The sequence below is a fragment of the Eleutherodactylus coqui genome, chromosome 2, assembly GCF_035609145.1.
Source record: "Eleutherodactylus coqui strain aEleCoq1 chromosome 2, aEleCoq1.hap1, whole genome shotgun sequence".
Classification (NCBI taxonomy): Eukaryota; Metazoa; Chordata; class Amphibia; order Anura; family Eleutherodactylidae; genus Eleutherodactylus; species Eleutherodactylus coqui.
In genome coordinates, this window is record NC_089838.1 from 121,088,526 (window position 1) to 121,108,818 (window position 20,293).

The window sequence follows — 20,293 nt, forward strand, 5'->3', positions numbered from 1 at the left end:
CTTTTGTTCTGCAGCCCATCAAAACATTGTTGCAATTCGTAACAGGCAGTGTATTTGATGGAGATCTCAGAGTTGTTTCCGGCACAGTGTATCCCCTAATAGCAGTGGCCACTTTCAGCAGGATAATGTGTGCTGCCATACTGCATATATTTACAAATTATTTGAGTAATAGAGTTCATGTTGACTTGGTCTCCAAATTCTCCCAATAACAACCCAATCTAGTATCTGTTGGATGTGCTGGAAAGTCGACTACAATCCACTGTGCAATTTACAGGACTTCAAGAATCTACTGACAATGTATTGGTGCCAGATACCACAGGACACCTTTAGAGGTCTTGTTGAGGCCATACTGCTCAGAACTGGTTTGGTGACACTAGACAGACCTCTAGAATAATAGGTGTTTACTGTTATGACTGTTCAGTGTTTATATAATTCAATAGTACGAGGGGCTGCTAAGTATTTGGCTTTACCCAGAAAGAAATGAGATAGGAAGATGAAACTTTACATTTATTCCACATAGTCTCCACTGATATCAACAACCTTCTTACATCAGTATTCCAAGTTCTGTAAGCCTTGCAAAAAAAAAAGATTTCGGTTGTGCCTCAAATCAGTCATCCGTAGCAGCCATGGCATCAGAAATGGTGTGAAATTTGGTACCCTTGAGGTGTTTCTTCAGGTTTGGAAACAGAGGATAGTCAGAAGGAGCTAGATCTGGTGAATAAGGTGGGTGGTCAACCAGCTGGAAGCCTAGCTTTTGCCGTGTTTGCTTGTGCAGTGTGAGCAGAGGTGTTGTCTTGCAGGAACAAGATTTCATTGGATAGCTTGCCGCAACTTTTGGCCTTCAGAGCTGCATTCAATTAGTCCAAAAATTCAATGTAATACCTTGCATTGATGGTGGAACGATTTTGGAGGTAGTCCACTAGCAGCAGGCCCTCCTTATCCCAGAACACAAGACGCCATCACCTTAGTGGCTGATTTTTGCACCCTGAAGGTCTTTGGACGAGGAGAACCCCTGTGCCTCCACTCTTTTGACTGCTCCTTGGTTTCAGGGTCATACAAATAAATCTAGGTCTCATCCGTAGTGACCAGTCGATCCAGGAAGTTCTTATCAGTCCGGAAACGCTGACAAATGGACTGGGAAGTTTTCACTCGCATGCTTTTATGATCTGTTGTCAAACATTTGGGGTCCCAATTTGCAGATAGCTTCTTCATGTTCAAATGTTCATGGATAATGACACAAACATGTTCACCAGAAATCCCCATGATGTCTGCTATTCTGAAATTCGCCGATTCTCCAGTATGAGGTTGTGCACAGCATCGACGATCTCCGGAACAACAACCTCTCTTGGTCGTCCAGGACGTTCCTCATCATTGGTGCTGAAGTGGGCCGTTTTAAATTTGGCAACTCAGTTCTTAACTGTAGAATATGAAGGGCATTGATCCCCCAATGTCTGCGACATATCACCACGAATATCCTTCGCGGACTTTCCTTGCAGAAACAAGAATTTTATCGCTCCTCTGCTCTTATTTGCTGTGAATATTGCCTTAGACGCCGCCATTTTGTTTTTCCACGTGCCTAGATCACTGTTACCATAAGCTACAAACACAACATTTTGAAAACATATATTAGACACATAAGGCTTTCATGTGGTGTAGAAAAAACGATACAGCTCACTGTTAGATGTTCACATGTAATGATCAAATGTCCTTGTAGAGTAATCCACAGGTGCAGGGATGTAACAGGCTGAGCCCAGTCCTGGAGTAGAGCTGAAAAGTACGAAAGTTTGATCCAGCACCGTTGTTTTGTTTTTTTTTAAATAAAAAAATCACTTCTTTATTGGGTGCATATTTTAAAAATTCCCATGCGCATAGGGAATAAAAGATAAGCTGATGCGTTTCGGCTGCCTTAATCATAGCATGGCATTACAGTAGAAATCAAGATCTTAAATAGTATAGAAGGATATGACATGTTACAACAGTCCAACCCTATATATAATATGTGCCCTTATCAGTATGTGCTCTATACTAGGGGGGGTGAGCACCCTCACATCAGTGATATGTGGTCATCAGCTCATACTCATTCAGCGGTTTAGTCTGGAGGCTAATGTCAGCACTCATGATTGGTAATCCCGGGGGAGGGTTGGTCTATTGTAACATGTCATATTCTTCTATACTATTTAAGACCTTGATTTCTACTGTGATGCCATGCTATGATTAAGGCTGTATAACAGCCGAAACGCGTCAGCTTATTTTTTAATCCCTGTGCGCATGGGAATTTTTAAAATATGTACCCAATAAAGAAGTGATTTTTTTTATTTAAAATAAAACCATTGGTGCTGGATTAAACCTTCGTACTTTTCATGTGGTTTAACATTCGTTACCATAGAAACAAAAAAGAACACAAGGCCAAAGACTTATCAGCACCCCCTCTTAGTTGGTTAAATCCAATTGTTGCTGCGCATGGACTCACCCCAGCGTAGGCAAGTTTGTTTTTAGCTTTAGGTAATATTGAATTCAGTCACTTTTCATGCAAGGTGCAGTGTAGACAATTGAATGCAGATAATGCTGTAAAGGCCTTTCGCAAACCTCTATGCTGAAATCTAGTGTGTTGTTCAATCTTCGGTCATTTTCTTGCTCGTATTCATATCATCTGGACAGACCTCCTCCTTAAGGCCTCATGTCCACGGGGAAAATCGGGCCCGCTACGGATTCTCCAGGGAGAATCTGCAGCGGGTCCCTCCTGCCCCGCGGACATGAGTGCTTAAAATAAGAATAAATCAGAATAAACTTACCTCCCGCATGCTCCGGATACTTCCTTCGATGCGGCGTCATCTCTGCATCGCGGCCGGATCTTCTTTCTTCGGCCCAGTGGATGCGCAGGATGACGTCGGTGACGAGCCCCGCGCATGCGCCGTCCCGAAGCAAAATGATCCGGCCGCGACTGAGAGAAGATGACGCGGCGGCGAAGAGAAGAAACGGAGCGGGTGAGTAAAATCTGATTTTTGTCTCCCGCGGATCCGGACGGCTTCCATAGGCTTCAATAGAAGCCCGCGGGAGCCGTCCCCGCGGGAGACCCGCATGAAAATGGAGCATGGTCCAGATTTTTTCATGCTCCATTTAAAAAAAAATCACTTTTATTGACCATCCGCGGGTATTTATCTACCCCGCGGGTGGTCAATGCATCCCTATGGGGTGCGGATCCGCGGGCAGGAGAAGAGTTAAAATCTGCTGCGGATTTTAATTCTTCTTTTGCCCGTGGAACCCTTCACAGATATAGATTAAAATTAAATGCCTTTTATTAGTATATTTTAAAATTGTGGGCTCACATATAACACTTCTTAACGATACAAAAGAAAAGGACAAGTGACATATAGACAAAAAATAGGCCCTAGTAGAAATATGTAGGGTAGCGTATCTCTCAGATAGATTTTTGGAGATTGATACCGCACAAGGATGAGGAGGAGGACAAAGGTCCAGATTTTAGGAAATCGATACCGCTCATGGATATGGAAGAGGATAAAGGTCCACAAGAAAAAGGAATATTATCCAACTCCAGAAAATATGCGTACCTAGGTATAGATGCGGTACGAAGAGTAATACCTCTTTAGGGCACAATGTTGTAATGTATATTCATGTTGCTAATATAATTTTTCGTAGCCTCTCATTAATAGCACAGTTGCCGCATATACGGGTGCTAATTCTATAGGCTCATTACAGGTCAATGATATTGACCAGCACGTAAAAACGGCTCGCTCGACGCGTTTCCCTGCCCCTGTAGGGGGCAGTTCCTCAGGAGCACGGGTAATGGTTGCCCGTAGATACGTGTTTCTAAGGTTGTCGCATAGAAATGATGGAGCAACAGGATTGATGCGTCAGGGTGTAGTCCTGCTATAACTTAGTCCTGCTAAGATAAACCTACTCGATGTTTCCCGTTACCGCTCCTTACTAGTCACTTCCGGCGCGGCGCTTGTATTAGTGCCGCTGTCGGACTCTCTGAATGTTTGAGAGAGAGAGAGGGCCTTTCACTTAATCTGGTGTACACCGTGAGATATGTCAGTATATGACTATCTCAAACAGCGCCTCCAGATACCAAATGGCGACCGCTATTTCGGCTTAATTATCAGCCACTAAAGCGATGCCCGGAGGTGCCCTCTTGGAGGATTCCTGCACTATCTATTCGGGTGTTCGCATTGGTCAGCACATTGCAATGACCGATGTAGATTGATGCGACACCCAGATAGAGAAGGCTCTGTCACTCGATATTAGTAAAAACGAGTGTTCTTCTATGGTCCCTGGCCGACCCTTTTAACCTAGCTGGTAGGCATCCCAGCTGTGTTATACCCAGGTCAGGCGCCTTCACAGGTGAAGCTTGATTAAATAGCAGTATGTGCCTCAGGTAGATTAGCTTCAGAGGAAGTGCACCAAACTCGGCTACATTTGGGGGATAATACCCCATTCAGAGTTCTATCATAAGGACCAAGGAAGACAGAGCCCCTCTAGTATCAATCCTAGCTGGCCGCTCACCATCATAGCCGGCCGCTCACCATCAGAGCCGCAGGCGCTACCTCTCCTACTCTGTCCCTGCTTCTTACCCCTGCTCAATCCAGCTAGGATTGATACTAGAGGGGCTCTGTCTTCCTTGGTCCTTATGATAGAACTCTGAATGGGGTATTATCCCCCAAATGTAGCCGAGTTTGGTGCACTTCCTCTGAAGCTAATCTACCTGAGGCACATACTGCTATTTAATCAAGCTTCACCTGTGAAGGCGCCTGACCTGGGTATAACACAGCTGGGATGCCTACCAGCTAGGTTAAAAGGGTCGGCCAGGGACCATAGAAGAACACTCGTTTTTACTAATATCGAGTGACAGAGCCTTCTCTATCTGGGTGTCGCATCAATCTACATCGGTCATTGCAATGTGCTGACCAATGCGAACACCCGAATAGATAGTGCAGGAATCCTCCAAGAGGGCACCTCCGGGCATCGCTTTAGTGGCTGATAATTAAGCCGAAATAGCGGTCGCCATTTGGTATCTGGAGGCGCTGTTTGAGATAGTCATATACTGACATATCTCACGGTGTACACCAGATTAAGTGAAAGGCCCTCTCTCTCTCTCAAACATTCAGAGAGTCCGACAGCGGCACTAATACAAGCGCCGCGCCGGAAGTGACTAGTAAGGAGCGGTAACGGGAAACATCGAGTAGGTTTATCTTAGCAGGACTAAGTTATAGCAGGACTACACCCTGACGCATCAATCCTGTTGCTCCATCATTTCTATGCGACAACCTTAGAAACACGTATCTACGGGCAACCATTACCCGTGCTCCTGAGGAACTGCCCCCTACAGGGGCAGGGAAACGCGTCGAGCGAGCCGTTTTTACGTGCTGGTCAATATCATTGACCTGTAATGAGCCTATAGAATTAGCACCCGTATATGCGGCAACTGTGCTATTAATGAGAGGCTACGAAAAATTATATTAGCAACATGAATATACATTACAACATTGTGCCCTAAAGAGGTATTACTCTTCGTACCGCATCTATACCTAGGTACGCATATTTTCTGGAGTTGGATAATATTCCTTTTTCTTGTGGACCTTTATCCTCTTCCATATCCATGAGCGGTATCGATTTCCTAAAATCTGGACCTTTGTCCTCCTCCTCATCCTTGTGCGGTATCAATCTCCAAAAATCTATCTGAGAGATACGCTACCCTACATATTTCTACTAGGGCCTATTTTTTGTCTATATGTCACTTGTCCTTTTCTTTTGTATCGTTAAGAAGTGTTATATGTGAGCCCACAATTTTAAAATATACTAATAAAAGGCATTTAATTTTAATCTATATCTGTGAAGGGTTCTGCAAACAATATATAGATTTTCATACCACTGTGATTTTCTTTTGCCCGTGGACATGAGGCCTAAGGGTGACTACCCACTAGCGTTTTTTTTCTGCTGCAAATTTGCTGCTATTTTTTCTTCCAATTGTCAATGGGACTTTCTAATGTTAAAAACGCAAAGTTGCGTCGCGTTGCGGTTTTAACATTAGTAAGAGATACGAGGTGTAAGAAAAAGAAAACATGTATACTGTCTCCCCGCTGTGCTCCAGTCTGCAGTTTACATTGGGGCAGTGGTCACGTGGGTTGTTTACCCATGTGACCACTGCAGCCAATGGGAGGCTGGCAGGAATGTCATCAGTCGCTTCCCATAAACGTGGCAGGTTTAAGGGACATCACCGGGCCTGCATGTCACCTGTCTGATGCCGCAGTGGGGAACTGATGAAATGGCACTTCAGTATTTCTTTCATACAGTTTTAGTCATGGCAAGCAATTATTAGATTTCTAAATGACACAGCAGGGGCTCTTTGTAGGGGCGCTACGAGTTTCCCTCTATTCATTGAAGAAGAATCCAGAATAAGGGTAGTTCATATGGGGTGTAAATGCAGTAGATTTTTTGCACAGAAAATCCAGGCTACGTGGGTAAGATTTAACACATTTCATCCACATGGTGCAGAATAATTCTGCGAGGAATTGACATGTTGTGGATTTTAAATCTGCAACATATCAATTGTTTGTTGTAGAGTTTATCTTTGCTATGCAGAGGGTGAACGTCACCCTAAGGGCTCCCACACACTTGCGATTGCGTTTCTTGTTAACACGATTGTCAATGGGACTTTCTATTGTAAAAAAACGCAACGCACGCAACTGCGTTTTTGGTGCATTGCATTGCATTTTTAACATTAGAAAGTCCCATTGACAATCGCGTTAACAAAAAACGCAATCGCAAGTGTGTGGGAGCCCTTAGGGTGAACACCCACTTGTGTTTTTCTTGCACGTTTTTTTCATGCGATGTCGCTGCGTTTTTTTTAACCCGATTGTCAATGGGACTTTCTAATGTTAAAAACACAACGCACAAAAATTGCAAAGCACAAACTTGCAATGCGTTTTTAACTTTAGAAAGTCCCATTGACAATCGCTTGAAAAAAAGCGCAAGAAAAACGCAAGTGGGAATTCACCTTAAATCGGTACCATTTGGTGCAGATTCTGCAGGGGAAAATCCTCTGTGAGTACTTCTTGCCTGTCCATACTTGTAGGGTATGTTCACGGGGGGCCAAATTTTTAATCCAGATTTGTGGACAGAAAATCCACTGTGTATTAGAGTAGCAGAAGGTGACCAAGCTTTACCACATCCATTCACCTGCGATGACTAAATGTCCACACTGAAATTAACATGTGGTATGAATCCTACATCCACAGCATGTCAATTTATGTTGCAGATTTTCAAAGCGAACTTCAACCTTTGAAATGCATAGGGCACTTTTCTATGGTAAATCTGAGTGTAATATATGCTAATTAGCTGCAGATTCACAGCAAAATGCACAGTGTTTGCCATGCGTAGTAAGTAATTGCAATATACATATCGTTGTGGTAAGTGCAATAGGTGGTATGTCAAATCTATCAAACTTTACAGGAGAGACAAAAAACATTCCCATTTTGCCCCCATCATCTTGATTTGTCCTATAGAAAGAGAGACTTTGACAGTTTCTCATTAGTCTCAACATATTGCAGTTGGTGTAGTTCACTAGAGTGGCCACCAGGGTGCAATAAACCCAAATTTTATTCATTTATTTTTACATACCAGCTATTGCAGTTCCCATAATGATATATACTTTGCTTTTTTTTGTTAAAGAGCTCGTCATCAGTCTATAGGTAGGTGCTTCTGATTGTTGCATATTTCTCAAAGATCATTCTTCATTAGGCTTATTCAAGCTTGAATATACATCTGACAACACCCTTTAAGGATCAATATAAGCATACAAAATGGTTACATATTGGTTTCTCTGACCCGTGAAGATATCCTAAGGGCTTAGTCAACGCTCTACATTATTTTCAATATAGACTTGCCATTGTCACTAAATTGATTCCTGTACAACTAAACAGGAAACCTTTCCTTTGGGTGTAACAGAAAATGAATTAAAAGCAAAAAAAAGTTTGGTACAGTGTTAGCCAGTAGAGCATGTGTGATTGTTCTCAGTAAGAGAAACCAAGTAATCTTATAGATGTGATACCTTTTAATGGCTAACAAAAATACACGATGTTATAGTGAGCTTTCAAACCTACGCAGGGTTCTTCCTCAGGCTTAAATGGAATAGATCTAAAGACATATTTATATATAAACATATACACATGATCACATTGGAAGGGCACAAACATGGTGAACTTAATTTGCACTCAGATAAATACCAGAGACAGGATAAAAGGGCATGGACATGTTGTGATTAATAGTACTTAGATAAATACGATGGAGGGATGAGCATAACAGTAAATAATTAGTCCAGTGACAAGGAACGTGTAAGTTTATAGACTCTCAATTTATGTTAAGGGGTCAACAGGCCAGCGTGTTTCTCTGCTCTGGGTTCCTCCTATCTCTTAATCGCCACTGATATAAAAGAAGACCTCAGAGATTCACACAGTTTAAAAGGTGGTTGTAAATTTATATTTCAAAATTCTTCTGTGACGTTGGGACTTAAAATTATCATTAAGTATAATAACTTTCGTATGTTGTATGTTGTGTACGTGACTAGAAAAATGCTTTGCCACAGGTAATTCTGATTTTCTTCCTTTAATCGTGTTGCGATGCGATCTCATCCTCGCTTTCAGTTTTTGTCCTGTTTCTCCAACATAAAGGCCCCCTACAGGACATTCACTGCACAGGATCAGGTTCACAACATCAGATGTGGAACATGTGAATGTCCCCGGGATCCTATAGTCCTACTGTGTGTTGGGGATTTGTATCCTGTCTGCAGTCAGTACATGTGAGCAGGTCTTGCAGCTCCTTACATTACAGGATGAATTCCTTTTTGTGTGTCAGAAGGCAATGCACAAATTTGGAGGTTGCCTCTAACATAGAAGGGCAATATGGTTCTCAGACGGTCATCCTTGTGTAGGGTATGGTGGAGTTTCTTTGCAGTTTTCTTTAGCACCTCTAGCTGTGACTGTTTTCTTCCTTCTCTGTGTATTGGAGTAGTTGATTTCTGGGTATCCTGGTGGCTCTGGTTATTTGGTCATAAACTGAGGTGGGATGATAGCCCTGGTTTACAAATGTCCTTTTAAGATGGTATAGATGTTCCTCTCTTTCTGTTGGGTTGGAGCAGATCGGGTTATATCTGATGGCCTGGCTGTAGACGATAGACTTTTTGATGTGTGACATTATAATCATCTGGCCCAACACCAAACAAGAACTAGTAAAATTCCATGAGAGGTTCAATACGTTTCACCCCACCATAAACCTGACATTAAGCTACTCATACACAGAAATCAACTTTTTAGACCTAAAATCGCGTGAACAGGCGCACAAATCTGCTGTTTGTGCACCGATTCAGACGGCCCGGGTCTGGCACATAGACGCAGAGTCCAGATTGCCATTGGGAGGGAAGGGAGCAAGGGAAGGGGGCAGGGCGGGAGCTAGTGTGCTAAGCTCCCACCCCTTGTCAGCTGCCGGCAGTGGGAGGAGGCAGGATGGGGCGGGAGTTTAGCAACTTGCTCCCGCTCCGATCTGCCCCCTACCATTGCAAACAGCTGGCAAGGCGTGGGAAGGGGGTGGAAGTTTAGCAGACTCGCTGCTAAACTCCGTCCCACCTCCCTTCTCTGGCAGCTACCATAGGCTCCCATAGGAGTCTATGGGAGCCACTGCGGTATTCCAGCCAGGAAGATAGTTCCTGAACTATCCTGGCCAGCATAAAAGAGCTCAGCTGAAATGCGCACCGTATGCGATATCTTGGCCGACTGGATGCTTTTACGTTGAAGGAATACGCCCATCTGAACTGATGCATTGTAAACCAATGCATCAGATGGGCAGAGTTTATCGGCTGGGCGTGAAAGCGAGGCCGATATACGCTTGTGTGAATAAAGCCTAAGTGCTATTAATCACAACATGTCTGTGCCCTTTTATCCTGTCTCTGATATTTATCTAAATGCGAATTAAGTACACCATGCTTGTGCACTCCCATGTGATCTTGTGTATATGTTTTTAGATAAATACATCTAAATACTTCAGATCTGTTCCATTTAGCCTGAGGAAGAACCCTGCATAGGTTCAAAAGCTCACTATAGCTTCATGTATTTTTGTTAGCCATTAAAAGGTATTATATCTACGAGATTACTTGGTTTCTCGCTCGGAGAACAATCACACACAGAAAATGAATTAATATGGATGTCTGACTTGGAAATTGCTGGTACCCCAAAAGCCAACTGATCACTGGGGTCCCCCTGCCAGCTGCGCCATCCTTCCCTCTGCTAATTCAATATTTGGCAGATCAATGCAGACAGGAATACAAGCCATAAATATAAACGAACTCTCACTTTTTGTCAAGTGCTATAATACAAGTAATACAGCAGAGGGCACCAGAAAACTGTAAATAGCAGGCTAGCATTATGTTATTCTTCACAGGACGTTAAGTCTTATGACTCCAATCTCAAATTTTCAATCATTTGCTTGACTCCATCTAATATTGCATATGAAGTAGGATCATATGAAGTAGGATAAGGTTCCATGTTCTAAAGCAAGCTGTACCCAATCTGCCTATATCAAGATGAGTGGAAGTGGCTTGTCCATAGATTCAGCTGCATGAGCAAAAGCATTAGTGTATATCACATGACAACTGGATTACCATAGGCAATGCTATCCAACAACTTCCTTAGGTACATTAATATTAATAAGACGCTTGACTGGTTTTATTTTTACTGCAAAACAAAGTAAATTTTCTTGAACCCCAAATATTTGTAAAGTTATATGACAGTAAGGGCTCATTTACACGACCGTGATTTCACTGACACGTGGTGAATGAAGTCAATAAAAGTAAGTGGATTTTCATTGATTCGTTCACATAAGTGTGTAGGTATGCATGAGAAATAGATCACCGCATGCTGCATTTCTCTGCATACCACGCAGCGCGAGTCCTGTACTTTTGTATGGGCAGCGTATACAACACTGTCCATACGCAATACATTGCATATGGGCGACAATTCATAAGCAACCACGCTATGAAATAGAGCAGGGAATTAAAAAAAAAATACAAAGCCGCACTGGGCATGACCACTCAGCGTTTTACAGATACGGTCGTGTGAATGAGCCTTTAGTAATACTATGCATTAAATTCTGGGAGATGACATTTATAGATTTAAGAGAAGATAGCAAAAATGGAACATACTCCTGAAGTCTAAAACATCATAAGGAAGAAACACATTGAATCATCCATCAATTGATTAAGGGCTCAGTCACACGGGTGTTTTTTGGTCCGATTTGCAGACGCGCTTGCGATCTGCAGATATATAGACCCAATGCTTAGCAATGGGATTGGTCATATGGCCGTTTTTTATGCGGATCTGCCGATGATTATATGACACAACGATTCGCAGAGCGCATGTAACTCCGTTCTGCGCAAATCGGTGTCCTTGTATATGCGCTCAATGGGGCTGGCGGCAGCATCACTGGCCCCGATTGAGAACATATACTAAAGATTGTTCTCCTCTGCCACAGCTGTAACAGCTGTGGCAGAAAAGAACAATGTTCTCCCATTGAAGTCAATTGAGCTGGCAATACATGAATTCATGAATGGGTAAGTGAGAGCTGCCTCTGATTGGTCACAGCCCTCAGCCAATCAGAGGCAGCCTATTCAGCAGGCGGGGATTTTAAATGAATTCATGAATGGGTGAGTGAGTGCTGCCTCTGATTGGCTGACCACTGTGACCAATCAGAGGCAGCTCTCAGCTGTCATTCAATAGCTGAGAGCTGCCTCTGATTGGTCACAGAAAATGTGGGATAGTTCCTTCTTGAGCCCTGCAGCATCAGCATAGGGCTATATTTACACAGACGATTTTATCGCACAAGTTTTGTGTGTTTCAAGGGGCATAAAGGCTGTATGAAAATAGAACCTATTATTTGTAATAGGTATATTTACACGGATAACTTATCTCTCGCAGCGATGCTGTGAGACGAAAAAAATCACAGCATGTTGTATTTTCATATTGTTGATCCAGAAGAGGGCAAAAAAAAACTCCAATGAGGTAAAAGCCAATTTTCCTTCTTGCCTCCAAGTCTGGTAAGTGGAATAATCCCTAGATCAACAACCCTTCTGAAGCAATTCTTTTAAAAGCAATACAAGGAATGCTAGCAGTTCTAGGGAAGAAAAGCTCCATACTAGGGATGAGCGAGCGTACTCGGAAAAGCACTACTCGCTCGAGTAATTTGCTTTATCCGAGTATCGCTGTGCTCGTCCCTGAAGATTCGGGTGCCGGCACAGAGCGGGGAGCTGCAGGGGAGAGCGGGGAGGAACGGAGGGGAGATCTTTCTCTCCCCCTCTCCTGCCCGCTCTCCCCTGCGACTCACCTGTCAGCCGCAGCGGCACCCGAATCTTCAGGGACGAGCACAGCGATACTCGGATAAAGCAAATTACTCGAGCGAGTAATGCTTTTCCGAGTACGTTCGCTCATCTCTACTCCGTACCAATGGCATCCAACAAAGTGTGCCAACAGTATGGAATTCGACAGAAAAACCTTAGAACCACATGGAGGTATGGTAAGGGTCCAGACACTTGTAGTGGACCCTTATGTTCTATTCCTATACACCATCATCAGTGTTAAAGCCTCCACTTCCTCTCAGGTGAAATTCTACATTATACATCAAATGCTGAAACATTCGAATTGCTAGATTACTGACAAAAAAAGATTTAATATCGTCATACTAAAATCCAGGCCACCTTTACATATGAACTTCGTCTTGTACTGCAATATGTACTCATGTATCCACTTCCTAACGTTCACTGTGAAGCGGTAGCATGAATTTTAATGTGTTTTTTTTCTTGCATTTGATCCACATATTGTAATTTTGCACTTCTTCTCCTAAGAGACTTATGCTGCATTAACAAGATTAAGAATTAATTAGAAAAAAATGGGCCAAAGATAAGAAATCAATGTGATCTGCATCCAGAAATCGGAATAGTTTATTAATGAGAATTATTATTAAATTACTTTAATCAATTTCCACTTTCCCACAATCAATGTTCATCTGTAAAGGGACCAGCTCATGTATTCAATGAAAACTGTGTTACCATTGTACCCGCTCCAAATGCAGTATTAACCTCAGTAATTGACTCCAGTTATTAACAACACATTCGGTTGTGTAATGAATAATGTAGCAGAGCTGTGCCAAACAAGTGCCATGGAGTTAGTGGATATGCAGAATGGATTGACATTTCTACATACTGTACACTCATTATCTACTGTACATAAGGCTGCTTTTATTGGGCAACACTACTAAGTACATCAGTGTACATTGATCAGCGCTCTTGTACTTCTCACTTATACATATCTATGTTGCCCCCTGCCCCTTGGGCAATATCCACGTCTGAATATCAGCATATTATGTAGTGTAATATAAAGTTACAGCCCATTTTCTATTAACATGTCTGCAGAGATAAGCAAAAGATTGTTAGGTTTTATTTTCACGTTGTGGTTACATCACGGTTCTTTATACAATTTTCACAAAATTATGGCACAATGTAGCTGTTTTGCAGAAAAACGTGGTAAGAACCACAAAATGATCATATCATGTGATTAAACCCTTACGGGTCCCAGTCCTATTGGTCCCAATGTTAGCTGTTTTCGGTAGGGGAACAACTATGTTATTATTCACTTGGTTTTGTAGGGGATAAAAGCATTTTAGAGAACCCATTGTGGAAAGTGTAGCAAACTGGGAATTAGTCACACTCTGATTGTTATCTTTTCCTCATGAAATGGGTTGTGTCACAGCAAGGAATGCAATTCGCAATTCATTTTCCTTTAAAATCTGATTTCACGAGTATTTATTGCTTCACTTTAGCACAGCAGTGTACACCATATTTCACAGTGCTTGACAGTTAAACAAACACCTGGCCATCTAGCCTTTAACTAAACATTATACAGCACCCTTGCTACGAGGCCTAGTGCCACAGAACATCAGGACAGGTTTGGTTGCATACTTTCACAGAGCAGCTCCTACAGGCGCTTGTCAACAGCTTGTCTCTTCCCGGGACTGGGAGCAAGTTCTGAAAGGCGCACCTTCTTTTTATTACACCCTTTGAGGTGCCTCCTAATTTACCAGCAGAGACACCATTTCCCTGCCAGGCAGACTTTCAAGCAATATCTGTAACCAAGCCCCCTAGTGGACATTTCGATAACTGCACTACCGCTATAGTCAAAGCTGAGAACCTTGCTTGACTTTAGCTAAAGATGAGGATGTAGAATGGAGGACCCTAGTCAATCAGCAACTGCTGCAGAGAAAATGTAGTATTACATGACAAAGGAATGGGCGTTCATGAAAGGGCTGGGTGTGTGACAATGAGAGTCGCTAACTGTAACTGATTCTGTGTTTTGGCTCATGAAAGTAGGATCAGAGTGTGAGACCCCCTCTTTGTGCCTTAATATAGCATATAAGCAAGGATCATCCTGATGAGACAAAGCCATTGAGGGCTTATGCAGAGAGCATTCATACACTGTTATGAGTCTCTACTTTCTACACCCCTACATTTGGACCTGTCTGAAATTATATTATATTCTTTTAAAAAGTGTACCTTAAAATATAGAATAACATGTCAATTCATTGGTTTCAATAGACACCAGCACCAGTGGTCCATGAGAGCAGAGAGCTTTGCCTAATGCAGCTCTTACCATTTACCCAGTGACTGGCCAACTCTAATATCTGCATATGCTCTAATTGGGAGTTTTACCAAAGCCACTCAAGCAACTTCTTCAAGGAGGTTATCCAAAACGAATTAATTGTTGAACTATCCTTATGATTGGTCATCCATATCAGATTGTTGCGGGCCCAACTTTTGGCACCCTCTCCAATCAGCTTTTGAAGAGGCATTGGCACACAGTCTGAAGCCTCTTTATTGATTTTTGACATCATAGTCATTGGTTACATGGCCTTTCTGTAATTTATTCCTTTTCAAGTGAATGGCATTGAGCCATGTTACTAAGCATAATCGTCACAAAACGTACAGTACTGTGCCTGGTATACAATGAAGATGCTGTAGTGCTCGCCTGAGAAACCCACGCCTTCAAACAGCTGATTAGGAGGGGTTGCAGAAGTCAAACGCCCACTGATCTGATATTGACGATCTATTCTAAGTCCCCAATTAACCCTTTCAAGTATAAGTATTTGGTTCTAGGGCGAACATACCATATCTCTAGCCTGTGCAGTTGCACTGGGGCCCAGTTTGTGTGGGGGGCTACTGACGCCTAAAAAGCAGTTGCAGTCTTATGGGTTGTATGCAAAGGACTAGGATAACAAATTTCATAGATCTAAATTACTGGTGAATTGTTAGAGAAACATGGTGGCTCCCATTTGAGAGCAAGAGATTTTTATAGCATTCCCAGAAGTTGCAATGTTAAAAAGGTTGTTGGAAACCCCAAACCACTCTTTATTTCTCTAATTATGTTTTGCTGATCTGGAATGTGCTCCCTCTGAATCGGAATACCAGTCATGTGCTCCCTCTGGATCTGGAATACCAGTCATGTGCTCCTTCTGGATCGGAATACCAGTCATGTGCTCCTTCTGGATCTGGAATACCAGTCATGTGCTCTCTCTGTCAAATTCCCTCAACTTCTGCTGCTATCACGTACACAACCCATGAGTCTTTGCAGCTTGGTGTATGGATACATCAACAGCTACTTCATCACTAGCGGTGTGACCTTTTACATTCAAATGAATGGCACATGTATCAATCTAGACTGAAGAACATTAGCACAAGAAGATTTGTTCAAAATTATTGTACTTCTAAAATGTTTATATACTTTGCAGTCATAGTGCCCAAGAAATTCAGTAATTAACGTGCTCTTCAATTATCACTTTGTATTGTGCTCCCCCCTTCAAAGTTTAAACTCATTACAAAGGCTCAAACTTTAAAGGGGTTTTTCTACTTTTTTTTAACAGCAAGACATGGCATGAAATAATTAAAGCGGCAATACTGATCTCTCTTCCATCCCCTAGGAAACAGTTGAGCAGCCCCTGTAATCCTCACAGTATGCATGTCTATGGGAAGTCAGGTGACCGCTGCAACCTATCAGAGGCCGCAGCATCACCATCCTGAAATCTTAGTATCATGGCTCCCAGGATGTGAGCGCTGATATCAGGAGAGCTGGCGGGAACAATGTGGACTTTGATTGGCTGCAGCAATCACCTGACTTCCACTGGCAGTACATAGCAGGGGAATCACCAGAGCCACTCTGTTGTTTCCCAGGAACTGATATGAGACAAGTATCACCTCTTTTGTTATTTTATGTCATGCCCAGCTGTTTTTTTTATAGTGGGACAAACCCTGTAAGTTGGAGATGGCCTTGCAGATCTATTTTATATTATTTGACAAGCCACTTCAGATACGTTATTATTTCATTTTCTCCTACTTTACTACCTCCTCCTGAAACACAGAGTATTGCCAACCAATGTAGGTCATGTCACAGCTCACAGGCCAGCAGGAGGATTGCCTATCGTCTTCAGAGATTGCTCATGCGAGCTGTCTCTGAAATAGATTACAATTCCTTCCTAGGCAGTGAAGCTTACAGCACAGGGACGTGACCTTCACTGACCCAGCAGGAAGGAGTTTGAAGAATGCCGCCTTCATAACAAGCTGGACCCAGTGTGCAGTGAGGTGACCCGGGTCACTGCAAAAGCTCAGGTAGGAGAAGATCCGCTAAGGAAACTGACAGGGAAGGAATAGGTAAGTATAGTTTTTTTAATGACAAAACGCCTTTAAATCAGCTTTACATACCCTTCTACTAGTTGAAAAAATAAAGCATTCTACTCTTGACAAATGACAAGCCATTATTTCCTTAAGAGGACTGACATGAAATGATGGAATCACATTTTCATGTACCCACAGCTACAACTAAAAAACTTACCCAACTTTATATTTTTCCCAATGCTATTTGACCCCAATTAGACTTGCCTCTTTTGCTTGCTGATTTTATGCATATGACTTGGTCTTGTTCTTTCATATCTGATAATAGGAATAATGTTACAGACTTCCTATGTAATATATTAGAATCTCCAAGAGTTTTCCAGACAATTTCTATTGATAGGTCATCAATAGTTGATTGGCTGAAGCCCACTCAGGACCGCAGCAATCACCTGTTCGAGTGCCCACTGTCAGCGCCACAGCACAATATAAGGAGCAGAAGCAGATCCCTCCAACCCCTCTGGTAATTGCAAATGCAGCTCCAATTAAAATCAAAGAGAACTGTGCCTGCAATTACCAACACCGGCCACTACACAAGGGTTGGAGCAGGTGCCCAAACAGCTGATCGTTCAGAGCGACACTCTCCAACTGATCAACTATTGATGACTTATCCTGAAGATAGGTCATCAATAACAATTGTCTGAAAAAAAACTTTAACTCCCTCCCCAACCCTCTGCTTGCTTGGATTAATAGACACAGACATTTGGACTCATTGCCAATGCATTTCTATACAACAAACTTTATTCTTGGCCAAGAAAGCAATAGCTATTTTCTGGATGGCTCCTAGACCTTGAAACTTTCATATAACTAAACAATTAGTTGAAGTTATCCCATATAAAAACATTGTATAAAATAATTACAATTGCTCTACAAAATTTCAGAAAACCTGGGATGATTTGGGCAATTTTCTGCAATCACAATTTTCCTCAACTACTTATATTCCTCTATTTCCATTAGCCAAGCCATTTTTTAATAATTTTTTGGATGACCACCATGCTCTGAGCAAACTATACCCCTGTAAAATAGAAGAAAATGATATGTCCTGTTTATTAAAATTATCTAGGTATCTCCCATCTTGTTACATACTTCCTGTAAACTCACTGCATATTGAAATGATATACTGTATCTTTGCATCAGACATAATGTATGTATATTGCTGTACCTTGTTTCTATAATCTGATTTGTTACTATATTTCATAGTCTATTGGTTTATACAACTTTGCTATCCTCTTAATGGATATGTTCACCGTTTTACTTTTTCTTCAATAATAAGTTTAAAATCTTATTAATATTAAAATCTAAAGGCCCTTTTAGACGCAACGAGAATCACTCAAAAATTGCTCAAAGCCGTCTTTTGACAATTCTCGTTCTGTCTAAATGCAGGGACATCATGCAGTCTTCGTGCACGAGTCGTTGATCGCTGAATTCTAGCTTGCTAGAATTGAGCAATCAGCTGTTATTAGCAGAGCAGGCTATTATCAGCTAGCTGCACTGATAAGATTCTCTGTGCCTTTGTCCTGCTGTGAATTCACAGTGGGGACACTAGCAGTCAGAGCGAAGAAGAATACAGCTGTTTGTTTATGCAAAACAGCTGTATTCTTCTATTAGCGGTCGCGGCTATGTCCCGCTCCGCTTGCATATTCTAGTGTAGCTAATTAACTACTATAAAGTATGCAAAGATGATCACTCAAAGTATCGTTTGAGCCATTTTTGAGCGATCATCTATCAGTGTAAATAGGGCTTAAAATAACTAATCTTCATTTACTGATGAGTAGAATATAAAGTTTAGTGACCTGTATGAGATTAGAAAAAAAGGATGCTTTCCTCCAGAAACAGCAGCATTCTTGTCCCTGCCCAATGTCTGGTACAGTAGTGGAATGAAAGTATGCCACTTTCTCATCTCGTACAAATCCTTTCATCACTCACACAGCTTCTTATTTTACTTTTTTGAGTTTAGGGTTTAACCCTTTTCCGCTTTCCCACATAATATTACATTAAAGGGGTTGTCTCGCGGCAGCAAGTGGTGTTAAGCACTTCTGTATGGCCATATTAATGCACTTTGTAATATACATCGTGCATTAAATATGAGCCATACAGAAGTTATTCACTTACCTGCTCCGTTGCTAGCGTCCCCGTCGCCATGGATCCGTCTAATTCTGATGTCTTCTTGCTTTTTTAGACGCGCTTGCGCTGTGCGGTCTTCTTCCTGGTGAATGGGGCCACTCTTGCCGGAGAGCTGGTCATCATAGCTCTGCCCCGTCACGTGTGCCGATTCCAGCCAATCAGGAGGCTGGAATCGGCAATGGACCGCACAGAGCCCACGGTGCACCATGGGAGAAGACCCGCGGTGCATCGTGAGTGAAGATCCCGGCGGCCATCTTGGTGAAGGAAGAAGAAGGAAGACGTCGCAGAGCGGGGATTCGGGTAAGTAATAAAATTTTTTTTTTAAACACATCCCTTGGTGTTGTCCTGCGCCGAACGGGGGGCCTATGGAAAAAAAAAAACCCGTTTCGGCGCGAGACAACCCCTTTAAGGGCCCCAGGTAGTCTTGAATGGCAAGATCAAAGATCCAAAAGTTTTGTGTGGTCCTTAAGGGCAAAAATGTCCTGATCTATAATCCACTAGTGGTTCTTATTATAATTTGTATTCTTGACTCATCCATATATTTATGCTTGAAAAATATATATTCACAGTAAAATATAATGTTTTACAGTCTTACAGAAAAGTAATCCATCTGATCCACCTATGTTCATGGCCCATGGTTCAGTTGGACTTAGCTTCGAATAATTCATGCAATTACCCAACTAAAACAGCCATTACCCGTGTCTGCAGGGCATATGAGGCAAACTTAGTACCATGTTGGGATGTCATATTTCCAAAACATATGCACTGAATCAAAACATTCCAGGAGAATCATTGCAATTCCTTCAGTGTTTTCTTTTTCTCTTCTTACGCTTTTCTTTTGCCAGTTCAGTCTCACGTCGCGCATGGTTTTAATTAAATTTCTTTTATGTAACATTGTTACTTATCACTCAGTTTCACTCTGTCAATTATGTGCTTTGCCTATATGTAAGCCTGCAAGAATTTTTCACTAATACTCCCTCAGTTCTTCTGGATCGAAGAAGAAAAAAATCCCTGAAGATTTCTCTTCTGAAATTAAATGTTTGGAAAATTCCCATTTAGCTGAAGAAAATTATTATTTAGACTCATTTATTTAGACTTCAAAAGATAAAAGTTGAAAAATGTAACATAAATGTGTTTTTACTTCAAGATCAGAGCTGTACACCATACATTTCACTTCGGAATTTTCTATACTATCCCTATGTCCTGATACCTGAATCTGGCAGATATAAGAGTGGTTTCACGCCTGTGCCTGGGGTTCTGCTTTCCTGCTCTATTCGGGGAACAAGAAAGTGGAATCCCCTTCCTTGCTCTGTTTGAAGAGCAGGAAAGGGGAATCTCCATGCCTGAACGACTGCATCTCAGAATGGAATCGAACAGTGCCGAACGGACCCCATT